At 43.3% G+C, this 26,638-nt stretch overlaps 1 protein-coding gene across 2 annotated transcripts in view; it reads left to right on the forward strand.

Annotated features, from left to right (window-relative positions):
* The first annotated feature begins 18,188 nt into the window (after positions 1-18,188).
* LOC106824186 (putative adhesion G protein-coupled receptor E4P) overlaps positions 18,189-26,638 on the forward strand; it is a 39,373-nt gene continuing 30,923 nt past the window's right edge. For both annotated transcript variants that reach the window (XM_044753171.2, XM_044753170.2), the window contains exon 1: positions 18,189-18,279. The gene's annotated coding sequence lies outside the window, so the exon portion shown is untranslated. The remainder of the gene's footprint in view (positions 18,280-26,638) is intronic.

The raw sequence follows: 26,638 nt of genomic DNA on the forward strand, positions 1-26,638 counted from the left end.
CTATACCCATTTTATTGAGGGTTTTTATCATATATGGATGTTGGATCTTGTCGAATGCTTTCTCTGCATCTATTGAGATGATCATGTGGTTTTTGTTTCTCAATTTGTTAATGTAGTGTATCATGTTGATTGACTTGCAGATGTTGAACCATCCCTGTGTCCCTGGTATAAATCCCACTTGATCATGGTGTATAATCTTTTTGATGTATTGCTGTATTCGGTTTGCCAGAATTTTGTTGAGGATTTTTGCATCTATGTTCATCAGTGATATCAGCCTGTAGTTTTCCTTCTTTGTGTTGTCCTTGTCAGGTTTGGGGATCAGAGTGATGTTGGTTTCATAGAATGTGTTAGGGAGTGCTCCATCTTCCTCAATTTTCTGGAATAGTTTGAGAAGGATAGGTATTAAATCTTCTTTGAATGTTTGGTAGAATTCTCCAGAGAAGCCGTCTGGTCCTGGACTCTTATTTTTGGGGAAGTTTTTGATTACTGTTTCTATTTCTTTACTTGTGATTGGTCTATTCAGATTCTCTATTTCTTCCTGATTCAGTTTGGGGAGGTTGTAAGAGTCTAGAAATTTGTCCATTTCTTCTAAGTTGTTCAATTTGTTGGCATATAGTTTTTCATAGTATTCTCTTATGATCCCTTGTATTTCTTTGGTATCCGTTGTGATTTCTCCTCTCTCATTCCTAATTTTATTTATTTGAGATTTCTCTCTTCTTTTGTTAGTGAGTCTGGCTAAGTGTTTGTCGATTTTGTTAATTTTTTCAAAGAACCAACTCTTTGTTTCATTGATCCTTTCTAATGTCTTTTTTGTTTCAATATCGTTTATTTCTGCTCTAATTTTTATTATTTGTCTCCTTCTACTGACTGTGGGCTTTGTTTGTTCTTCTTTTTCTAATTCTGTTAGGTGTCATTTGAGGTTGCTTATGTGAGATTTTTCTTGTTTATTGAGGTGAGCCTGTATTGCAATGAATTTCCCTCTTAGGACTGCCTTTGCTGTGTCCCAAATGAGTTGGTATGGCATGTTTACATTTCCATTTGTCTCCAGATAATATTTGATTTCTTCTTTAATTTCTTCAATGATCCATTGTTTGTTCAGTAGTGTGTTTAGTCTCCACATTTTTGCACCTTTCCCAGCTTTATTCTTGTACTTGATTTCTAGTTTCACAGCATTATGATCAGAAAAGATGCTTGATATTATTTCAACTCTCTTGAACTTATTGATGCTTGCTTTGTTTCCCAAGATATGGTCTATCCTTGAGAATGTTCCATGCGCACTTGAGAAGAATGTGTAACCTGCTGTTTTTGGATGAAGTGTTCTATGTATATCTATCAAGTCCATCTGGTCTAATTTTTCATTTAATTCTGTAATTTCCTTGTTGATTTTCTGTCTGAATGATCTATCCATTGGTGTTAATGGAGTGTTGAGGTCCCCTACTATTATTGTATTGTTGTTGATGTCTCCTTTTAGTTCTGTTAAGAGTTGCTTTACAAATTTTGGTGCTCCTGTGTTGGGTCTGTATATATTTATAAGTGTTATGTCTTCTTGGTGGAGAGTCCCTTTTATCATTATATACTGTCCCTCTTTGTCTTTCTTTATCTGTCTTGCTTTGAAGTCTACTTTGTCTGATATTAGTATAGCGACACCTGCTTTCTTCTGTTCATTGTTAGCTTGGAGTATTGTCTTCCATCCCTTCACTCTGAGTCTGTGTTTGTCTTTGGGGCTGAGGTGTGTTTCCTGGAGGCAGCATATTGTTGGGTCTTGTTCTTTGATCCATCCTGCCACTCTGTGTCTTTTGATTGGAGAGTTCAATCCATTTACATTTAGAGTGATTATTGAAATGTGGGGGCCTACCGCTGCCATTTTATCTCTTGTTTTCTGGTTCTCTTGCATTTCCTTTGTTTCTCATCCCATGGTTTTTGGATTACTAATTCAGGTATGTAAATTTCTGTATTGGGTGTCTTCTTATTTTTAATTTATGTCTTTATTCTTGTTATTTGTTTAGTGGTTATCATATGGTTAGTATAGAACACCTCATAGATGAGATAGTCCATTTTCTGATAGCCTCTTATTTCCTTAAATTAAAACCTTCTATCCCTTTTCTCTTCCCCTTCTAGGTTGTTATTGTCAGATTTTTCCCCCTTCTTTCTTGTGTTGTGAGTTTGTGGTTAAAATGACAGGGTTATATTTATTCTTGGTGTTTCCCTTCCTTTTATCATTAATGTTTTATTTAACTTTTGCTAACCTGTTCTGATGGAGAGCTGCTACTTTCTGTTATTGTCCTTCTACTTATCTCCTTTGCTCTTGGTTTTGTAGCCCCTTTCCTTTTTTTGATTTTTCAGGTATGAGGGTTTTCCTGAGCATTTCTTGAAGAGGAGGTTTTGTGGCTATTAACTCCCTTAGTTTTTGTTTATCTGGGAAAGTTTTTATTTCTCTATCATATTTAAAGGATATTTTCACTGGGTAGAGTATTCTTGGCTGCAGGTTTTTGTCCTTCAGAGTTTTGAATATATCATTCCACTCTCTTCTAGCCTGTAAAGTTTCTGCTGAGAAATCTGCTGATAGCCTTATGGGGGTTCCTTTGCAGGTTATTTTCTTCTACCTGGCTGCCCTTAGTATTTTCTTCTTGTCGTTGACTTTTGCTAGCTTCACTACTATATGCCTTGGGGTTGGTCTTCTTGCACTGATAAAGTTTGGAGATCTATTGGCTTCTGTCACCTGAAGATCCATCTCTCTCACCAGATTTGGGAAATTCTCAGCCATTATTTCTTTGAACAGGCTTTCTGTCCCCTTCTCCTTCTCTTCTCCCTCTGGTAAACCTATAATCCTTATGTTGCATCTCCTAATTGAGTCAGATAATTCTCGGAGAGTTTCTTTTCTTTTTAGTCTTAGTTCTCTCTCCTCCTCTGCCTGCAGCATTTCTATATTCCTATCTTCCAAATTGCTAATTCTGTCCTCCATATTATCGGCCCTACTGTTTAGCGCGTCTAGATTTTTCTTAATCTCCTCTATTGTGTTCTTCATTTCCAGTATTTCTGTTTGGTTCTTCTTTATAGTATCAAACACTTTTGTGACATAGCTCCTGAACTCGTTGAGTTGTCTATCTGAATTCTCTTTTAACTCATTGAGTTTTTTAATGATGGCTTTTTTGAAGTCATCGTCATTTAGGTTATATATTTCATTGTCTTTGGGGATGTTTTCTGGGTATTTGTCATTTTCCTTCTGTTCTGGAGATTTAATATATTTTTTCATATTGCTTGATGGTGTAGATTTGTGCCTCCGCATAGAGATAGAGTTTAGTTACTGCTTCCACTTGTTTCTACTGGTGTGGTGGGGGAACAGCTGTTTATACTGCACCAACCAGGAACCCTATCAGCTGTTGCTGACTGGACCTGGACCCCTCCTCGTAGTCACATGGTCCTGTGGGGTCCCTCTTCAGCTGTGGGGGCAGTCACAAGGGGGCTTCATGCTGCTGGTGCCTCCTGTTGCAGACCACCTAGATGTGCTCCCTCCTTAGGGTCTGCAGCGGTGTTATGGGCTTTCCCAGCGGCCAGGGGAAGGATCACCTATATTTGCAGCTCTGTCACTGTCAGCACCCACAAACTCTCACTTGTCCACTATGGGTCACAGCAGAGCTATGGGCATCTTCTGCAGTCTGTGGTTGGCTCACCTAGCTATGCTACCTTTGTCCCAGGGTCTTCCAGCCTTGTGGTTGCCGGGAGGGGCTCTCTACTAGTGCTGTGCAGAGGCTATTGCTGAGGCTGCTGTGAGACTGTAGAGTTTCCCCCTGGGCCACGGAGCCGGGCCACTGGAACTCCACCCAGCCCCAGTCCTCTCCCCCAGGATCTTGGGGAGCCCCTTGCCCTGTCTGGGGGACAGCCGGAGACCATGAGTTCAGTGGTGGCTGGCCAGCTGGTGCCCTGCCTGGGATTCTCTTTGGGACCCTCCCAGAATTCTGAATTCTGGGCGGAACCTCTCCACTAATGGTGAGTAGAGGTTTTCCCTGCTGCCAGAACAGGACCCCAGAGTTTCCCCCTGGGCTGCAGAGCTGGCTGCTGGAACTCCACCCAGCCCCAGTCCTCTCCCAGGAGATCTCTGGCAGCCCCGTGCCCCAACCGGGCGACAGCCGCAGTCCGTGAGACCGGCGGCAGCAGCTGGCAGGCTGCTGCCCCGTTCGGGATTCTCTTCGGGAGCCACCCAGAGTTGTGGATGCTGGGAGGGGCCTCTCCGCTAATGGCAAGTATAGGCTTTGCCTACTGCCAAAACAGGACCCTGGAGTTTCCCCTGGGCCATTAAGTTGTTTTAAGTAGATATACCATAACACATAATTATTGTTAAAAAGTTTCTCCAAAAACCTTTATCCTTTTACATCTATTTAGTTTACCTGTTCTCAACAATTTATATTTAGATTGTCTGTAAAAACCTGATGAGACATTAAACAAAATCAGCTATTATTTTAAGTTATTACTTTTGCTGACAAATTTCGTGACAGAGATGACACGAGCTCATTTGACCAGTAAACCCAGGCTGCATGTCTGCATCATACCCGATGCTGATAACTCTGAGGATGTGTCTATTTTAAACCAAACTAGCAAACTTAAACAGGCTTTTATTTACCAAAGATAATTTTATATCATGTTAAATCACTTTGTCTTTTAGAAGTTTCTGCATGTTAATCAAAGACTGTATTCCATCATGAGAGATTCTGAATCCTGTCTTTTAAGGGTGACCCCTAAGGTGGACTCATCTGAAACAGAGGTTCCCCAGAATGGCCATTACAATTCCAAATGGTCTCAAAGGTTTACTTATTTTCACTTGTTTAATTTTAGATCAGGAATTTCGGGGGAGTGGAAGTGGCGAATCTCAGTGAGAGAAGCAGCAGCTTTTGGCTTTGGCCACTGGCAAGTTTAATTGTTCAATTATTTTTCTCTTAAAGAGGTATTAAGGTATTTCTGATTTTATTTAGAAGCCCCAAAAGATTAAAACAGGCTTCCCATTGTTGTAGATGCCTTTTTCCAATTACATAACATCAGTTTGGGTAAACTGAAATTGCCCCATTTAGATATACCAATTTTACAAAACTTTATCTTAATTTTACCAACTCTTATACTTTTAATTATAACTTAGATTAGAATTCCATTAGTAAGTTTTGGTATTACAATATCGTGTAGGGAAAGCATTTCCAGCTAGACGTAACATTTATCCCCAAGGAAAACATTCAGGCAAAGTTGACATAACCTCTTCACATAATATCAGCTTAAACACTTTAATTTTTATAGTCTTATTAACCTGAGCAGCCTAACTGTTGCTCCAAACAGTTGTGGTCAGGTTTCTCACCATGATTTCTTCCTCCTGACCTTTGAAATTTTTTTAAACTGGGTTGAATAGAACAGATTTGTCTGATGTCCTTTAATGATGGGGGGCCAAAAAGGGGGACCCCTTTAGCCCTTTTAACCTTAAGCAGTGTTTTATTAAAACCTTTGTTTTAACTTTATTTGTGTCTGTTCTGTTTATCCCATTTTCGTTTTTAATAATTTGTTCAGGATTTCCATCCTGTTGGGCTGAGTCCTGTGACTTTTCTCTTTTTGCTTTCCCTTGATTAACTTAATGTTTTCATTAGCATCTGTAAAACCACAAGAAGAAGCTGAGACCCCAAGTTTGATTAAGTTTTTAAGACTAGTCATTGTATTTTCCTTTTAATTTGGCTTTTTCATAGGTACCAGTAAAACAGCTGTTTGGACGAGAGCTCTCTAAAAACTCTTCAACCCAAGGATTCATTGTTTGGCCATGTTCTCTCCAGAATTTAAAGAATATTATGGCCATGCCGTGTTACAAAAGAAAATCATCGGTTTTTAGACATTGGCTTATGACTATAATTAGACCATCTACTCAGAATTAACCCCAATGGTCTCTACTTGGGTATAGACAGCGTGTTTCCCATTCCAATACACAGAGACAGACAGCCACACAGACCCAGACACAGAAAAGCCAGACACCAGTGAACCGGTTCTCAGACTGAGGGTAGAAAGTCCCTACAACTATAGGAATGTGTGCCCAGATGGCCCCTTTGTGGACAGAAAGGACCCCAGATGGCCCCTCCATGAATGGAAGTGATCCCAGAGGAGGGAAAGGAAGTTCACAGGTGTCCCTGAGGCAACTTCTCCTACTTCAGAGTCCATTGACTCCCCAAAATGAAGGACAAACAAACAAACAATCTAGGATCTGTTTCCTTGCCATAAGAAAATGTGCCTAGGGTCAGCGGTGCCGGGCCAGACAGAAAGTAGTGGGGACAGTCACTGGGACAAATCACCTAGGCAGCTGCTAGACTGATTCCAGGGAAATTTTAGTCAGCCCACGGCCATGGAGCCATGGGCAAGAGCCCCCTGGCTGGCTCACCAAGACTACTACAACCATAGGTTCTTTACCCTCCACACAAGAGGGGCCAAATAAAAACTGGAACATGAGGCTTATGGCAAGGGAAGGGTTTTTATTCCAGGTGACGTCAGCCGGGAGATGTAAGTGAGCCTTCAAATTTGTCTCATTTCATCCTGCCCCCCAAAAGCGGGGAGGCTAGGGGTTTTAAAGGTTTGTGAGGATTGTGGCTGCTTGTAGAGAGGTGGGGGTGTCAGTGGCCTTGCTGGTCGGAGCTTTTCCACCAGCCTGCATTCAGCCTTGGGACACTGCAGCGAGGAGGAGGAGATGATAAGGAATCCAGGTGGGTGACCTTGGCTGTTTGTGTCCATGGCAGATGGTGGATTCTGGAGCCAGGGAGCGGGGAGTAAGCAGGGAAAGAATGTTTTGTTTTTAACCCCACATATGCTGGGTTTAATGTAGGGGAACTGATATCAGGGCCGGCATCATACGTAGGGGCACACATTTTTCATTTATGCCTCAGGCTCTGTTATGACCCGGCATAGCACCGTCAGATCTTGAATTTGATATTTTGCTTACCATGGATGTTTCTTGCGTTGATTTTGGTATTTTAAAAAGTTATGTAGTATTTATCTTGATTACTTGGCTTTTTTTTTTTTTTTTGAGGAAGATTAGCCCTGAGCTAACATCTGCTGACAATCCTCCTCTTTTTGCTGAGGAAGACTGGCCCTGAGCTAACATCCGTGCCCATCTTCCTCCACTTTATATGTGGGACTCCTGCCGCAGCATGGCTTGATAAGTGGTGCATAGGTCTGCCCCTGGGATTTGAACCCACAAACCCCAGGCCACTGAAGCGGAGCACACAAACTTAACCACCACGCCACTGGGCCAGCCCCAATTACTTAGTTTGTTTGACGCACCCTTAAATTTTGTGCCTAACATGAGTGCTTCCCTTCCCTCATCCCACTGCTGGACTTGGTCATGATCTTTTGGGGGAAGATTTATAGCTGGTTTTTCAGGAAATGGGACAAGACCCTTGGCACCCCTTGCTTAAAACACTTGGTTATTAATACTCTATGAACCACCCCTGTCTACACGGAAAGGGAAAACCGTAACATGACAGCGCCAGATGTCTCATGCCTACGTAGAAAATTGGCCTCAGGTTGACCTAGAACAAGTACGCCCATGTTATTTTAAAATCTTTATTTAATTATCACACTGTGAACATCTTTTCAACTCATCAAACCTCTTCGAACTTCAATTTTCTCCCCAGTGATTGCACGGTAATCCGTGATGTACATGTGTCAAAATGCATTTAGCATGAGTTTGCATCATTTCCAGCTTTTTGGTACTATGGGCAATACTGTAATGAATAACTTTGAGCTAAATTTTAAACAGTCTGCAGTTAAGTTCTTTTAAAATTAGTGGTAGGCTACCAGTGGGAGGGAATTTATATGTCTTCCTTAACATCTGTTTGAAGAAAGACATTTACAACTGCACAAAATCTATCAAACTTTCCCCAACTCTCAAAAAGTAAGCCATTAGAAATAGAGTAATTTGAAGCTTACTTAAGGTCTACTCATATAACAGTTTCCATCATCAGTTCTAAGTTATCTGGTTGCCTCCCCGCCTTAACGTTTCCGTTCCATTGTGCCTAAGGTTATCAATCTTTTATTTGTAATATGCCACATTTTGGATTATAATCAGATGTTCACGTGTTTTTGTCCCCCACTATCCTATGAGTTCCTTGTCACTTATCTCTGCCTGCTCATGACCCAACAGAAGCTTAAGTTCACAGATTGGATCAACAATGTTTGTTGAATGAATGCATCAAGGAAAGAGTGCATCAATCTACTGCACAGGAACAGAACACTGTTCTGATATCCTGCTGCCTGAAGGACAGCTCTTGGTTTTACAGATAATGTCATGTTCTTGCAGAGTCACCTGAACACCCTTTTGTTTAAGTTTCTAATAACAATATCTCTGTTAATTCCATTATGAACACTACTATTTCTAAAATGGCAATAGGCAACTTAGGTCAGTTTCCCTAAAAGCAGAGACTGACATGGGGATTTTGGCACCCATGATTTATTGAGGGAGGGCTCTGAGAAGAGAGAAAGTGAGGGAAGCAGGATGGAACGCAAGAAGGAGCTGAGCAAGGCCATGCTCTCAGTTGAAACCTACTTTAATCCTGATCCCAGCGTGAGCCCTGGAGCTTGGATGGTGCCTCAGCATCGGTCCCACTTTGAGGCAAGAGGACCAGGCGGGTTTTTTTATCCCTTGTAAGTCAATTATTGTCTGTGTGCTGCCCCCAGGATGGTAGAAAAATGTGTAGCAGTTCCTGCTCAGCTGAGGCCAACTTTCTGGAGAAGGCGAGAGCTGGCTCAAAACGGGGATTAGGGAAAGCCACCAATGATGGTGACTCCTTTACCCCATCCTTGTGACCACCACATATGAAAAACAAAGTTGTATTAATCCCTTAGATACTTGGTTGAAGCTCATTGTAATGAGATTTTTGAACTGCATTAAAAAATTTTGTTTCAAGTGATGCGGCAGACTTCTTAGGCATTCCAGTAAAACCTATCTCTTACTAAAAGATCTTAAAGATCGTCTACTGTTACCGTTTGGCTTTACTGAGCTTAGAATGCAAGGATTTTTATATTTCCAAATATGCCTTTAATAAAGTATGTTCACCTTTAAAAAAATATGAAAAATGTCAGAAGGAGACATTTCTAATGCTTATCTTGGGAGGGTGCATGCCTTCTCTTTTGAAATTATACACTGTACGTCACCCAATCCTACTTGGCATTTTCCACTCTCCCCTGGAATATTAAATCACTTTATAATCAATATTCGATCTTTTTTATGTCCCACTTCTGTGACCTTACTTCATGAACAATTCCCAACTTTGATAAAATTATCCACTTTATATGTAATTTGAAACTCTCAAGTGGCATCTTCCTGTGCTACAGACATGGGCTGGCCCTATTTACCTATCTAGCTTTTTGACCATGGAATCTCAGATTGTCTCCCTTCCTCTTCTCTATTTCTCGGATAAATCTCTCATCAGGAGTTTGTGGGTGTTGCTGAAGTAGCATCTTTCTACTCTGACCTCCATGTCAAAGTCCCTCATGTGCCTTCCCCAAGTATCTGCCCAGCCCAGCAGAATGATTTTCACCCATGGCCGGGTCAAGTCCCGTCCACAGAACACTGAGATTCACCCTGAGCTGTGCTGTAAGATGCAGATTCTCTCCCCACTTGGGGCTGCCATTGTCTCCTGGGCGCCAAAGCAGGTGCCTTTGGGCATAGAGTCACTTCTGACTCATAAGCACCATGGCACCACCTCTAAGTCTATTGTTTCACTTAAGGGGCCTCCAAGTAGCCACTTAAGTTTGCTGGACACATGGACATTTGCTACCCTTCTGTCCTCTCTCATTTTTCCTTCCAGTGGAATCTTCTTAAAACCTCCATGCATATCGACTCATGAAGGTAAGTGTTTTGGAGGCATTATAAGAGTGTATCCCAATTGTTAGCCAAGAGCATCCAACTTCTACCTCTGGTCCAGCCCAAACACCCTGTGACAGATAGATGAGAAAACCCAGGAGGCTTGGAGATGTTCAGGAATTTTTGCAATGTCATTTATTCATCCCATGAATATTTATGAAGTATCTGCTCCATGGAAACTGGGGCTATGATACTAAACAAGATGTACATTGTCTTTCCTTTCATGGAACTTACATTCTAATGGTGGGGGGAAGCCCAATAAACAAGTCAATGAATATCTAAGTGGTCTGGATGTCTTCTGTTGACCCCCCCAAATCCATCCAGTTGTATGCCCGGAATGCGACATCTTTAGAGTGTAATAATGGACTTTCTTGATCTCTGGTTTCCCATTGGTTTTGGCCAATGGGAAACACCAACAGGATATCAGGAAAAGAGAAGAGAGTGAGGTCAGAGGATCTGTTCTCTTAGCTTCCCTGTGGGTCACCATTGGCTGTCTCTCCCTTGAATGAAGACCGCAGTTCCATGATCTGGTACGCCAAGTCTTATCAATTATGATTTCTTACTCCTTGTCCATTCTGATATTTTCTCAATAGCGTTACATGTAGTTCCTAAACATCTTCAGCCTACCCTGTGATTTTATTTCCACATAAAATAAAAAGGAAATTTAGAAAGCTTCAGTTAAGACACTTTTGGAATTAATATCCATATTTTTTGCATAAATTACAACACATCCTGCTCTTCCCACCAGCGTTTTGCATGTTTTAATAACTACGTGATCACCACAGAGATAAAACGAAAATCCAATGCTGTCTGTATTTTATGTAGATTAACGTTCAGCAAAATCCATGAGTAACAGATATGACTTTGCCAAAACCCAAACAGATCAACCAGGTTCCCTGTTTAAACCTGTATAGGACCAGAAATTTATTGATTATTTTTTAATAAGATGAAAGTCACATAACACAAAATTCACCATTTTAGCCATTTTATTTATTTTTCTTATTTTTATTTTCATATATTTTTCTTTTGAGAAAGATTAGCCCTGAGCTAACATCTGCCACCAATCTTCCTCTTTTTGCTGAGGAAGACTGGCCCTGAGCTAACATCCATGCCCATCTTCCTCTATTTTATATGTGGGACGCCTACCACAGCATGGCTGGACAAGCGGTGCATAGGTCAGCACCCAGCATCTGAACCAGCAAATCCCAGGCTGCCGAAGCAGAATGTGCAAACTTAACCACTGTGCAACCGGGCCAGCCCCTTAGCCTTTTTAAAGTGTACGATTCAGTGGCTTTTAGGACAGTCAAAATGTTGTGCAACCATCACCCTGTGGGGCCACTTTTTAAACCCTCCCAGACACCAAGTACACTTGGCATGAGAGGTTTATTTGAAACAAAAGTGACAGTATATTCTAAGGGCAAGATTCAGTTGATTTCCATTTGTACGAGCAGCTAACTAGACCCATTTCAGCATCAAGTCTAGGCTGCCATTCTGATAGGGCTGAACTACTGGGCTCTGCTTGACTTCTTGTGTCCTGTTCTTGCTGGGTGGAACAACTTCACCGTATTTCCAGCTAGTCCTCTTACGAAATACCTTGAAGAAGCTTCAAGGCGTGGGAAGTTTTCTAAGAAACAACTGTGTTTAAATGATTGGCAAAAGAGGAAGTAGCATTTGTGTTTTGTGTGTCAAGCTTTTATGTTGGTAAAGAGAGATGTTTCCTTCTTTTCTTGAAACGTGGCTTCCTCTTCCATGACAGTGAGAAAAGTCTGGCCTTGGGTTAGAACAGGGAGAGCCAGTATAGTGCCAGGGTGTGTGTCAGTTGGCGACTTGGAGAGAAGCACCTGGTCTGGTCATATGTATTAAATGAAGAGGGTTTAGTGAAAAATACTGGTTATGTACATGTAAGCAGGTAAAAGGGATTCTGAACCCAATTCCAATGTGTGTGGAGGGTTTCCCTGCACATTCAAGAAATTTTCTGACACCATCTGGGTATCCTACAATTCAACTCAGTTGTGACACTGTCTACCTGGAGATAGCATAGTTTAAGGGCTCTGTCCCACCAGCCCGCCTCCCCTCCTACTTCAGAACCCGGTCAAAAGCCTAGGTTGTCACCTGTGCTTCTGTCTGAATGGCTGTAGATTGGAGGTTCCCATGACCCCCTCCTCGGGTTCTATTAATTCACTAGGGTGGCTCGTGGAGCTCAGAGAAACGTTTTACTTACTAGACTTCTGGTTTATTATGAAAGGATATAACTCAGGAACAGCCAGATAGAAGAGATGCGTAGGAAAAGGTATGGAAAAGGGTATGGAGCTTCCATGCTCTCTCCAGGTATGCCATTCTCTCCCCTAATTTCCACAAGGTCACCAACCCAGAAGTTCTCTGAACCCATCTTTTTGCATTTTTCTAGAGGCTTCATTACATAGGCATTGATTGATTGAATTGATCAAATCATTGGCCATTGGTGACTGAACTTAATCTCCAGCCCGTCTCCCCTCCCTGGAGATTAGAGAGGGACTGAAAATTCTAGCCCTCTGATCACTAGCCTGGCTCCACTGGCAACCAGACTCCCTTAAGTACTCTCCCAAGGTCATCTCATTAACATAAACCCAGTTGTGCTGGAAAGGGGCTTGTCATGAATAACAAGACACCCATTTCACCTTTATGGCTCAGGAACTGAGGACAAGAGACCAAATATAACAAAAGATGCTCCCATTGCTCTTATTGCTCTGGAAATTCCAAGGGTTTTAGGAGCTTTTGTGCCAGAAATAGGATGAAGACCAAATATATATTTCTCGCTATAAATCACAATATCACAGCAGGGCGAAGAGAAACCAACAAAAGATGGTGGGACCCCCTGGAAGCAGCAATAGGAAGGAACTCTTATCAATCCTTCGGTTGAAGGGTAAAAGGGATGGAATAGTTACAGGAACCTGGAAAGGGGCTTCACCTGACAAAAGAATCAATCACTGCCCAAATGTGCAGTCCCTTCGGGAAAGGGGGAGCTTCCCCATCTCTCTCTCTCCTCCAGCCTTCTTCTCAGACTTTCACGGCTACCATTTTGAAACTCAGTTGGAAGACAGGGCACAAGATGGGGCTGATAATGCAGTGCGTACAGGACAACCTCGCAGTGCACAGAGCAGGGTAGAGAAGGATGGAGGGCAGATTCTTTCACCGTAGCCCGAAGTGAATTGTTACAAACGTTAAATTTTGAGAGGCAGCCACACCCTATTGAATTGTTCCTAAACCTGCCTGGGCATTTGCTCCCTTGGATTGTGAAACATACTGGAATTCTCCCGTGGTGACAGCCTACTGCTCCATCAAGGAAAGGTAAGACATCTGAGGTTGGGATTAAAGAAGGTCATCAACAGATTCTTCTGTCTGAAGGCTTCTGATTTTGTTATTTCTCAGTTTGTTCTTTGGCTCGTGGGCCGCTCTACTGTCCGTCTGTGTTCCTCTTTCGGACTTTGCATTCAAACTCTGCAAGAGAGAAACAAGCTGGATGGATTGGCCAGTCAACATCCAATATGGAGAACAACTTGAAGGTAGATTTCTCTGCTTGGACCACCTCATAGGACGTTGGTGCCGTATGGGCCAGTCCATGGGCCAATCAGTGGTGGTTGGGAGGTGAAGCCACATGGTACCAAACCTGGCAACATGTGTGCAAAGAACTCCTTCCAGTCCACTTTGTGAAGTGCATTAGTTCAGCTGGCTCCCAGTCCAGATGCTTGGCAAAGAGCCCCCTCTGGGACCTCAGTGGGAGCCCAGGAGTCCTCGCTAGTCCTGCCAGGACCTGGCTCCTGGCTGTCAGGTGACGGGCGGCCATTCCATGCAGAGGGATGGAGAACGCCTGGACCACACTCAGCTGGCCCGGGTCCCCTCATCTACTGGAACCCAGCAGAACCCAGGCAGGACCACACAGGGGCCAAAAAGCTCCAGACAGGGTGACAGCCTTGGCCTGCCACTGGTCCCCAGGGAGCTCCACCCCAGGGGGTGCCCAGTGTGGCTTGGGGGTTCCTTTCCTGCTCACCTCCATCGGCCCTCAAGGGGTGCTTCCCCCTATTTGGGCGTCCTGAGACCCGGGCAGAACAGTGTGTCTCTGCTCCTTTCCCTGTGAAGAAGATTCACCTCTGGGCACCTTCCAAGGTGCCTGCTTGCCCAGGGAAGGAAGCAGTGAGGATGTCCCCTGAGTCTGGAACGTGCCTTAGGCCTGGGACCTCAAGCCAGACATGGAGGAGATGTTCTTGTGCTCCCCCTATGGACTGAATCGGGTTTGACCCTGAGGCTGGTGAGCCCAGGTGCCTGGTGTCAGGACCAGGTGGAGGTCCTGTACCGAGGCTCGTGGGGCACCGTGTGCGACGACGACTGGGACACCAACGATGCCAACGTGGTGTGCAGCCAGCTGGGCTGTGGCTGGGCCACGTCGGCCCCAGGAAGTGCTCGCTTTGGTCAGGGCTCGGGGCCGATTGTGCTGGACAACGTGAGCTACTCAGGCCAGGAGTCCTACCTCTGGAGCTGCACCCACAATGGCTGGAACAGCCACAACTGTGGTCACCATGAGGATGCTGGTGTCATCTGCTCAGGTGGGCCTCCAATCCCAGGACCCCGTTCTGGCGGGATCTTTGCTGAGAAGAGAAACGCTTCCCACTCCAGGGTCCCTCCCCTCCCCGGCCTCTCCCAGAGATCCTGTGCTGCCCGAGGTTTCCTGGGGGCAGCTGGCCCCTAAAGCGTGACCTCCAGGGAAAGTGTGGGCTCAGCTCCCCTCCCCTCTTTGGCCAACGGCGAGTCACCACAACTGCTTGGGAGCAATGACCGCACCACCAGTGAGTTCAAGAGAGCTCCACCGCTGTGTGGGCAGACCAAGCGAGCCTCTGACTTTTCAGCAGGGTTGACCCCTCGGTCCACACCCGCTTTTCTCTGGGGCTTCCTTCTGGGGGCACACAGCTTTGGCTGTTGGGGGCGGTTGGGAAATGGAGCACCTTCACCCCATGATGGGTGCATTCCTTTGGGTCTTGCCAGAAGCCGACTCAGAGGACAGGATTCCAGGCTCGACTGTGACTTAGGAAGGGCACGGAGAGCAGTGGAGAAGTGGGGTGGGGCATAGGGCACAGCAGGTGGCTGCTGCACGGAATGCTCGAGAGCCAGCGAGGATGCTGGGGCTGGAGCTTGACGCCCAGAAGAGACTTGGGGACGCCTCGATCAGTCTCCGAATTGTCCCTGGGCTGCGGACAAGGGACCTTCCTCCACGGCTGCTGGGACTCCCCCTTGCTGTTCACACGGGGAGTCAATGGTGTGGCTGGGGCGGCCTGTCCCGGGCACGGCGAGGGGCTTTCCTCTTCTGCGATCTGGGAAGGATCCCTCAGGCACAGCCAGGCAGGCCCTGGCGGTGGGACCGAGGGTGGAGCTCCTGGAGGCCTGAGAGCTGCACGGCGGTGGCTGGCGGTGTCCACGCAGGGGGCACGTGAGAAGCTGCAGCTCAGTGTGTCTCCACTGAGCCTCTTCAAGCTTGGAGTCCAGGGGGGGCCCCCGTGCGCTTTGGGTCTGACTTCCCTTCTCTTTCTCACAGCTGCTCAGCCCCAGACCACAGCCCTGAGTAAGTACCCAGCGGCTTCGTTGGGAAGTCCCTTTTCTCCCTGGCCACCCGTCCCTTTTCTCCTCACTCTGGGTGAACCACTGCTCTTGGCAGAACCTACAGGTCACGTGGCTTTTCCCCCTCTGTCACCCAGATGCCCTGCATGTGCTTCCTAACTCGTCACAGGATTCCCAAGACTTTCGTCTTCCCTTCAGGCAATCTGAGCTTTCCTCCCACACGTTGATAGCATCCCAAGCAGCTCAGGGAACCGGCTGGGAGTTCTGGGGCCTTTTCCCCATTGCAGTCCAGGCTAAGGAGACTTTTGTGGGAGGAGGGACCTTGATCACCTCTGACCTTCTGTCGATGGGCTGTCAGAGCAGGCTGGATTCCCTCCAACCCTCGCTCCTTGCAGCACACTCAGATCCAGCAGGGTCCCACCCACATCCCTAGGGCAGGGATGGTACCCAGGGGATGGGAAGGGGCTGAGTCATCGTGGGGCTCCAGGTACCGGGATCCCTGATCGGCTCCAGGTCCACCCTCTGCAGCCCCTGAGTTTTCTGTGCAAGCTGCTGAGTCTGGGCTTGCCCTCGGTGTCCCAGCGAGTCCATGGTGCAGAGGGCAGCGGCAGCAAAGAACCTCCCACAGAAAAGGGGACATGCTGGGCTTAGAGAGGTGGCGGGAGCAGGCTGATCTGCAGCAGGGCCTTGGTCCCAAGGGAGGTCTCTGAGCGGGAGGCTGGTGTAGCACACACGGGTAGCAAGTGGCGGGATCCACAGGTGGGACTGTTGTCATGAGGCTGCCCAAAGGTTTTGTCTAGTCATTCTGTCTGTGACTTCTAACTCTGCCTTCTCTCTGTTGCACTTCCAGCCCCCTGGCCCAATGCTACCCGAGATGTGGCATCACCAACAGGTCAATCTTCCCATCCACATGCCCTGGGGCCCCCTCTCTGCTTTGGGGTCCATTTTGGGTGGGAGAGTGATGGCAGGAGGCTCAGGGTGTGCCCTTGCTTCTCCTTGGCCCTGTGGGTGGGGCAGGGCACAGAGGCTGACTCATTTTTCGTCTCTTTATTGCAGTAGCTGAAATAAATTTAACTATCCCGGGTAAGTCCCTGTCGCCCAACCCAGTAAAAGTCCCCTCTGGAATTCAGGCTTCCTGAAGTAGGAGGAGAGGAAAGCCTCCTCCTGGAGAATGAGTTCTCCTCGAGGACCTGTAATTGGTTATGGTGACCAGCTGAGTGCCCAGAACCATCGCTCTCACTGAGCTCAGCCCTAGAGAGCCCCTGTGGCCTCCCACCACCGCCTGCTGCCAGCGCTGGTCCTCGCAGAGAGGCTGCGGGGGAAGGAGTTTCAGGCCTGTGCTCATTTCAGATGAAAATTACTGTAGAACGGCTAGACATTTCTTCTGGTCTAGCTTGGCTGGTCTCTGATGGAAACTTTGATGCATTTTTGATTAGATGGTGGGTCAGCTGATGGCTAGATGACCCTGCATGGCTTCACTCCTAGATCTTGTGGTTGGCAGATTGGCAACCAGAGTGAGGGATGATTGAGTAGCAAGCTTTGGTTCTCTTCGACATGGCCTCTCATCCTCCAGCAGGCTAGCTCGGTCTCATTCACACAGCGATCTTAGGGTTCCAAGTGCAGGAAGAGAAGGCAAGCCCCAGTGAGCAAGCACCATTCAAATCTCTGCTTGCATCCTGTGAGCTGTTGTTTCATTGGGCAAAGCCAGCCACATGGCCAAATTTCAAGTCAGCATGGGAGGACTACACATGAAAATGGGAATTCTTGCATTTATTGGTGAAAGTAATCTGTCACATGCAGAATTAGGCTATGAGCACAGGAAATGCTCAGAATTTCCGGGACTTCTCTTGGATTCAGGCATTTCAATTTAATATCCGTCCAGTTTTCACTTTAGCTCTGCTGACAATTACAGGCCTGAACCCTCTGTCATTTGTCATTCAAAAGAAACATTTTGAGTATCACATGGAGCAAATATTTTGAGTCTTCCTCGGAGAGGCTAACTGCCAGCCCGCCTAGACAGCCATACCTAGGTGATTATTTGAACATTTTATTGCGTTGGCTCTAATTAATTTATAAAAATAAACATGAAACCAAAAAGTGAGATGCTATTGTTAGGGATAATAAGGCCATATTTCATAAATGTAATAAAATCAAGACAAGGAGTAAATCACTAGGTGTGTATTTTGACTTGTCAAACTAGGAGGTATTTGCCATATTTGTGCTGGATCTTACAAAGATTCTACTAATATGAACAAGAAGAAAATTTCAAGACACCATGCTAATGGGCATGCTACCAGTCAAGTAGATGAGTGTTATGTTGGATGACCTTATCTCAAAGACCAGGAATGCTGTATATCATTTTCCCAAGGTGGTAAACTGAGAAGTGATACTATGATAGAGAACTGGGTAATACACTGACTGTCTTCCACATTGCAGCCTTCAACTCTCTAGGAAGTTCACCATATTAAAGGAATCTCCTCCAAGCTGGATCCATTTTCTCGGTGTAGATGGAAGTTGGCACCATTCTCCATTATGGATTTTCCCCATTGGACACCATCACCATTTTCAAGTTCATTTTCTGAGTCACTTTAATATGGTCCACCCTGGCAATGTACTATGTCAATTACTTGAATGAAAAGAGAACTAATGGACCCTGCATTATGCAGATTCCCCAACCAACACCACTGACCTTCTCCGCCACCCACAAGACTCCTTGAGGAAGTCCAGCTCAAGATAAGAAGCGACATACTTCCTTTTTTTGTTAGCTCTGAGAAGCTGCCAGCCTGGATGCAAAGCAAGAACTTTTCATCTTGTGGGTAAGTAAGAAGTGGTTTAGTGTTTTTCCATAGAAAATAGAAACTGTTTCACTTGTGATCTTGGGTCTAGAAAAATGTTCTGGCTCTGGAAAAACTTTCAGTGAGCCCTTGTTACAGGTTCTCTTGCTTTATTTCTTGAAAGTTACTGTAGGGGCATCTGTCTCACCTTCATTGCCCACTTCTTCTTGGGCAAGGACTGTGTGTATTGTGTGGTGGTGTGGAACATGCTGAAACGCTCTAGTGTACTCAAAAGAGACGGTGAATTGTGCATGAAAGGCTTAAGGTGAGTTAAAATAAGAAACTTTGAAGAAACAGAGTCTGAAGCAAATGTGATGTATGACCAATTTGTCATTGAAAGTGAAGAAATGAAACAAGATGTAAAAGGATGACTTCGTTTACTGAGGTCACAGAGTGAATTAGCGAATGGACAAACTTTTTCACATGCCACACACCTCACTTCCAAAATAAGCACGTCAGCACAGTTCAACGCCAGGCTCACCGTGAAAGAACTGAGTATTTTATTCATGGTCAAAGTATCCACAGGTCGGTGTTTTTTCAAGCAGCTGCTTATGACCCACTTGTGGGGGGATGGGTCATGGAACCAACTTAGTAGGTAACAACCAGCATTTTAAAAGAAATGAAAAGGACTATAATCATAAAATGTCAGATGCTGCATGTAGTGCATATTGATTTGTGAAACTTGGTTCCCCCCCCTCTCTCTTTTTAGCTCTTGGATGAAAAATGTATTTCTTACAGTGGGTCCTGGCCAAAAATTGCTCCAAATCAGCCCTGCTAGACACATGAAATCACCAGACACGGAAAGACAAATATTGTGTGATCTCGCTTATATGTGGAAGTTAACAGTAGTCAAACACGTAGGAGCAGAGAGTAGAATGGTGCTCGCCAGGAGCTGGGGAGAGAGGAAAAATGGGAGGTGGTGGTCACAGATGTTAAAAAACAAAATTCAACTGAGCAAATTTAAAGATCAAATTGGCTTTATTTGATGATTCACGAACCGGGAAGAATCCCGTCTAGCAAATAGAAAGGTGCTCCACAGAGCTAGAGAACAAGAAAGGTCTTAAAAGGCAGAGAGGGGTGAGACAGGGAAGTCATAAATAAAAAAAAAAAACGGGGATGATTTTCAGCAAGGTCACCTTCTTTTGGAGGATAAAGGGTGCTTATGAGGAGGATTATCTCACTAGGGTTGACCAGGAAATCCCAGACTGACCAGTTCAGATTACATTCCTGGGGAAGGTTGAAACTGCAATTAGATGAGGTATTGAGTCTCAATTTGGTGATGCGGACTTAGCACAAGTGACTCCATTTTGGGTCTGTAGTCTCTTTTTTAACCATTTTCCCGTTTTGATCAGACTCTCAGCTTAACTGAGAGATATGATCCAAATTTAAGGCATTAGTGCCACTCTCAGCTACTGCTCGCAGCTTTGGGGGATCTTTGTTTTTAAAAAATTTTTTAGGAAGATTAGCCCTGAGCTAACATCTGCTGCCAATCCTCCTCTTTTTGCTGAAGGAGACTGGCCCTAAGCTCACATCTGTGCCCATCTTCCTCTGCTTTATATGTGGGATGCCTACCACACCATGGCTTGCCAATCGGTGCCATGTCCACACCCAGAATCCAAACCAGCGAACCCTGGGCCGCCAAAACGGAATGTGTGCACTTAACCGCTGTGCCACTGGGCCGGCCCCTCTATTTACTTCTAACCAGGGAAGTAAAGTTCTTCCAAAGGAAGTGAATCCTGAATCCAGAATGCCTCCTAGTAATTCCCTTTTGAATCTGTGGCTCAGGACTGGAAAGGTGGTGACTGTGGAGGCCACTAAAATTTTAAGGGTCTGTAGACCACACAGATGGTTTTAGTCTGGGTATTCTTGCCTGTGTCTCTTTCTTTGCATAGAGCCCGGGTGCAAAGTTCCCTAAGTTTAAGGTTGTTAACCAGAGACGGGGAAACAGACCAGGGGGTCTCTAGCATCGTGACCAGATAAGAGTTTTTTGATGGCCAATGAAGCAGTCTGAAAGGTTTCTCCCCTTAGCAATGGCCTGGGAGATACAGATGACAGTGTTGTCTTTCCAGGCCAATGCCGGAGTAAGTAAAGAAAAAGAAGAAGAAAGGGTTTCATGTTTGGTTAAAGTGTGAAGTTCTGGTCTGGCATCTTGGGAGGGAGCAACTCTACCCTGATGTCGGCTACTTCTCTTCCTCGTCAGTTTCGTTAAGAGGCCTTCAGTGTTTGCACAGGACTAGATGTCAGGTGGAGACTTTTGCATCTGCGAGAAGTGTACCCAAGGCTCAGGTCCCTGGAGTTTGACTGCCATCTGGGTAGGGAGGGAGGAGTCGATATAGTCCCTTCCAAGGAGATTCAAGAGCAGTCTTTTTGTTGAAGGGTAGGAGAAAATTGGAAATGTTAGGTTGGAGAGTCACAGCCAGATATTTTAGAAAACTAGAAGAATTCAGGATCCAATCCTGCTTATAGGTATATAATGAGACCTCAAAGAGAATTAAAGCATTAGAATCCTCTATAGACAGATGTGCAAACATAATTTTTCTCTCTCTGATTACCCCCGGTTTTTTAAATCAAAGATAATCACAGTAAAACGAATTGCTTTGCATTAAACTTGGCCTGATTATTTTCATAAGTGCAGCAAGAATAGTGATTGACCATATAAGCTCTTCTTAAGATTGCTTTGCTGGAACTTTGTAAGCAAGGTATCAGACCAATTTTTCCAAGGGGTTTTATGGGCTCCATAAAGTCAACCTGAGTTTCTTAAATCTGTCGGGTCATATCCAAATGTATGTATGTCTCTCTGACATACGGCATTCTAGTCAAAGCCTTGGTAATACAACCAATATTTTCAATTTCCTTCTGTTACAAGGAGAACAGTTTCTTATTGAACTTATGCAAATAACTAACTATATTGCCATAAAAAGAATACTCAAGAATTTCTGGATTGTGGAAGGATCAAGTAAGGAGAAAAAGTAAATGTTTCATCTTTATTTACAAGGGTGCACTTTACCAAATTGCTTGTATTCACAGATAGCTTAAGAGAAAAAGTCTCCTTAAATCTGGAAAAACAAAATATCAAGGAACTAGTAATGTTTCAAAGAAAAAGTCATAAAAGTTATAGCCATCCTCCTCAATTTAGTCAGTCCCATGTTGTTAATTGTTGTTCTGTTTTAATCCAGTTTTCCTCTAGTTCCGGAAATTCTTACCCAGTTCAGTTTTATGATTTTAAAGTTATTAAAAATCTGAACTTGTCAAAAGTCCTTCCACGAATCTCCTTGAAGATGAAGTGCTTTGTGGGGACACTTTTGCAAAGCATCAGAGTAAAACAGCAACTGTCTGAGGAAGGACTTAAAGATGCTCATTGTTAAAGACCTGGTGAGAGGTCACGCTAACGAAATGGACAGGAAAATTTGGTCATTTCCGTAACGTGCAACATAAGGACTCGATATGTAACATTAACATGTATCATCAACATGTAACATTAAGATGACTGGAATTATGATTGATAACATTATACCAGGACATGCCAGAGTTTATGAATTTCATGTAATTTCTGGAACGCTTCTAACACATATCTACACAAACACACCATAAAGAAGGGCCTAGTATTACTTATTTGACAATGCTTCCCAAATGATTTAACATATCAAATAACCCTAATTAATTCAACATCGCCCTTTTTATAGGGAGAGAAAGCAAGTCTTTGGAGATTGTTCCAGGGACCCTCTGGCAAATCCCAAAGTTAGTTTGAGGTAAAAAAGACTTCGTTTTGAATTTGATTTTGGGGAAGTTTGTCCAAAAAATCAAAAAGGTTTTTAAACGCTTGGTTAAATAGGATCGTAGGACACTGTGTAATAATACCTAGTTATCCATTTAACCATAGTGACAACTAAAGCCTTCATAGGCAAGTATAGAGTCTACATAGATGTGAAAAAACCTTAACAATTTTAACAGAGAAGATTCAGCAGTAATCAAAGGCCTGATAAAGACAACCCAGGAAATTAGTTTGGCAGGACACAAATTATTTGTTTTTCAGGCAGATTACTTAAAAAAATAAAGAAAAAGCTTTCATATCTTTTATCAGGAGCAGACCAAAAGTCTAAGGAAACTTTTTCTTTTTACCAGATGAGAGAAAACTATGTTCCAGTTTTAGATATGTACATTACTGATTTTAAAGCTTAATTTTGTAACCCTTACAATAAATTCATTTGACTTTAGCCAACTTTACACAAGGAAAGATTCTCTCTCTTTCTGTCTTCCCAACTTTCTATTTAATTTGTCCTTTATTCTCCTCCTTCTCTTCCTGAAACAACCAGCCTCACTTTAGGACAAAATTACTTCCTTTTCCCTTAAAAAATGCATCTCCATTCATAACTTCTTCTATCAAAAACACATATCCTACTTCCCTTCCCTGTTATTACTTCTAGTCATTTAAATCACATATATTAGAATTTCTAACCTTAAAAACCGTAGTTTTCAGTGAAAATAAAGAAATAAACAATTATGAACTGTCTTTGACATTAGCATTCTGTGGTTTGGTAAATTTACAAATACTTTTTATAATCTGGGGGGATATGTGCTTTCTCATAGTAAAGATCTCAGTGTGGCACAAAATATAGTATGAATAGACCCAAATATCTTTAATTCTTTTGTAAAAAAAAAAGCAAAACATGGATAAACTTATGTGCAGTAATTAATATTTCAGTATTTTATCTTATTTAGAAATGATCTGAATATTCAATGAATTTAACTTAATTCATCATTTAACTTAATTTAGCAAAACTTTAAAGTTTCAGATTTCCAAAAAGATTTGGGGAAACTATTTAAAAAGTTCACATAAACACTTTTTGTCCAACTTATATCTGTTTAATTTATCTGCTCTGAACAATGATATTTAGACGACCCACAAAAACTTCATGAGACATTAGGCAAAGTCAGACATCATCCCAAGCTATTTTTCTTGCTGAAAAATTTTGTAAGAAAATGATCTGAACTCATTTGACCTTTAGTAAGCTTAGGTAGAATAAAAGTATTATATTTAATGCTGATAACTCTAAAGACACGTCAATTTTAGTTAAACCAACAAACAAATTAGCTTTAATAGCAAATATTTTCCCAGATCACGTGAACCTGAAATTCGTTTGAGTTAGTTTTTATTATATTTCTGATAATTTAATTTCTATAAGTGCTTAATTTTCTTTAAGCCAATTAAATAGAGCTCTTTTACAGATTAATTTTAACAATACTACCCAGAGGTAGAAAAATACCACATATTTGTGGTGCATGTATATGGACAACATAAACGTAGACAGATGTAAACAGAGATCTTGCAGCTTTTGTTTCAGAGTGACTGCCGTGAATCAGGGCCATCTCAAAGGCACAGGGAGAGACTGCGAGTTACAAGCCTTTCAAGAGAAACAGGATAGATTTGGGGTTTGACAAAAAGGAATGGGTGAACTTGGAACTGCTCCTAGAGCTGCATTTCTTTGTACTTCTACAAAGATTTGTAAGATCATCACAGCTGCTCTCAATTCCTCAAAGCATTGTGTTGCAACTTAAATGACATCATATGTTGATCTATCCATAAAGGATTTTACAAGGGTTTTGGAGGGTTTTTCTTTCCCTCTGGGCATATGGTTTTGTTTGAACTTAAGGAAGAAGGCTTTAAAAATGCTTCTATCAGGCTCTGCAATTTGGCCGATTTCTGACCACAGAGCTACTTTGTGGCTACTTTTTGGCTGAGACAAACAGTAAATATTTCTGGCCGTATTGAGCAACCCCTTGGACTCAAGAGGCATCATCACAGAGGGTGCAAAAGATATTTTATTTTCCTCTTCCTTCTGGGTGCTACAGATACCTGGGAGAGCTGATTCCAGGAAGAATTCTCACCCTCAGCTAGCTTCTGCAAGTTTTCCAGGATCCCATATGTAGCTCTGATATTTCCCAGAATTTGGCAAGGAATTTTGTTAATTTTAAATTTAAGTTTTCCTTGACTGTTTAAGAGTATAACATAGCAGTTTAACAGAAAATCCCTCAGAGTCCCATCATATGGGAGGGGACCATATGGGGGCCCTCCTTCGAGGGTAGATATAGGGGTGTCTGTAAAGTCACTTGGTGTATTTTTGTTTACAAAAGTCTTTTGTTACAAAACTTTTGTTTGTAAAGACAATTTGGACAGACGATTGCTAGAATGAGTAGTCAACTAAAGGAAGTTAGAAGGAAGCCGTAGGAGTTATGTTAGTTTTGCTGTTTTTTTCTTTTTGGGGGGGGGGGTACCACTTATATCTTTAATTTTTTAATTAGCCTTTTGCAACAAGTCTTTCAATGAAGCTATTTTGGAATTTTGAAGTCTTTTGGAAGCCCCTGCCTACCAGTTAAAACCGGAGTTGCATTTTGTTTAAGTTGGGAGCCCTTGCTTTTAAAAGCACTTCTTAAATGATTGCACCTAATTGGAATTTCCTCATAATGGCCATTGCAATTCTAGGTTGTAATTCCCTAGAGGGTTGACAGCATTTGGTAGGACTCTAGCCAAAAATGGAGTTTAATCCACATATTCCATCCAGCCATGTTTAGCTGCAAATGGGTGTATTAACCAAAATGAGCAGCTTTACAAGGGAAAAGTGAAATTTTAAAGAAAAAGAGTCTTTATTTTAAAAAAAAGCAGTTTGCAAACCAGGAAGGCGCCCCATTGGTCTTTGGGTGGCTGGTTTTTAAAAGTAAACAGTGCAAGGTTCGCACCATATGATTTCACGTATATGTGGAATATAAACAAACTTACAGTCAAAGAGAATAAATTAGTGGTTACTGGGGGAAGGGAGGTGGATGGTGGGCACAAGGGGTGAAGGGGCATACTTATACGGTGTATGAAAAACAATAATGTACAACTGAAATCTCACTATGTTATAAGCTATTATGACCACAATAAAAAAAAATTAATGAGAAAAACTGCAGGGTTTGCAAGGCTAGGGCTGAGTCCAGCTCTGATTGGTTGCCCTTCTCAGCTACGGTGTATCTTGTGTCCTGGGCTTGTAAATGTCCTAACTGCAGGGAAAGACTGCTGCTTCGTTCTCCAGCCATCTGGGGAAAGTCAAGGTTAAAAATGTAATTTTTATTGCTGCCCACATTTCAGCCTTGAGGCGGGCATGGTAACCATCATGTCGACTCTGGCCTCGTTCTTTTTCTTTTATCCAGTGCAACCCACACTTCCCTTTGACCATATGTTGGGGCCCCCAACCTGATGGTTAGCAAGCCAAACTCTCAGGACACAGTAAGATTTTACCATTTTTGTAGATATTTGTAGCTTCTGGGACCATAGTTCTTAGACCTAAAATAAGCAGGTGTATTGGAAAGCGGTGTGCTCAACTCTGGAATTTAAGGATGCCGTCCTTATTACTTCTTTCTTTATTTTAGCTAAGACTTTGAGTCTCTTGGAGTCAGATTAGTACCTAAGAGGGATGTGTCACCGGGTTGAGGATTGCGTGATGTTTTACAGTTTACCTAATTGCGTGCAAATTTACCCCACAGACCCTTCATCCGGCTTTAAAGATGACCAACATCTAGCCAATCTTGTTTCATCTTTACTCTCACTTTCTGCCCCAAGTCACCCCCTCCCCAATAATCTTGACATAAATTTGACTCATCACATTATTCCACCTGCAAAAATTTTAGTATGTATTTCCAAAATGTCAGGACTCTTTTAAACACAGCCATTTTCTCATAACTATAGCTTCCTGTGGAACAGCTGTCTGAGTTGACGTGGGAGGACACTAGCAGTGAATGATCATATCTATGAAAAACGAACAATCGTTTTTTAATGGCATCACATCTCTAGCCTTACAACCTTTAACAAATTATTGGTTTGATTTGAGATCCAGTAAAACATTGCAATTGGGTGATATGTTTCTAAGTCTCTTAATCTAGGTCCTTTATGTGTTTTTTGCTCCTTAATTTTTTTTTTTTTTTTTGGATGAAGAAACTGGGTAGTTCGTCCTGTGGAGTTTTCCACATTCTGGATTTTGCTGATCACAATAGAACAGGATTTTCGATTCCGGCAGGATATCCCATTGGATGCATTTTTGATCCCTGTTTCCTGGGTGGTAAGCTTGCTTCCTATAAGCAGCTCTGCTGTGATCTTCCTTGCAAGATCCTTTCCTTCCGATAATTTCCCAGAAGTGCAATTGTTGGGTCAAAAGATGGGTAGAAATGAAAGGTGTTTTTTTTTTTTTTGAGGAAGATTAGCCCTGAGCTAACATCTGCTGCCAATCCGCCTCTTTTTGCTGAGGAAGACTGGCCCTGAGCTACCATCTGTGCCCATCTTCCTCTACTTTATATGTAGGACGCCTAC

The sequence above is a fragment of the Equus asinus genome, chromosome 20 (assembly GCF_041296235.1).
Source record: "Equus asinus isolate D_3611 breed Donkey chromosome 20, EquAss-T2T_v2, whole genome shotgun sequence".
Taxonomy (NCBI): domain Eukaryota; kingdom Metazoa; phylum Chordata; class Mammalia; order Perissodactyla; family Equidae; genus Equus; species Equus asinus.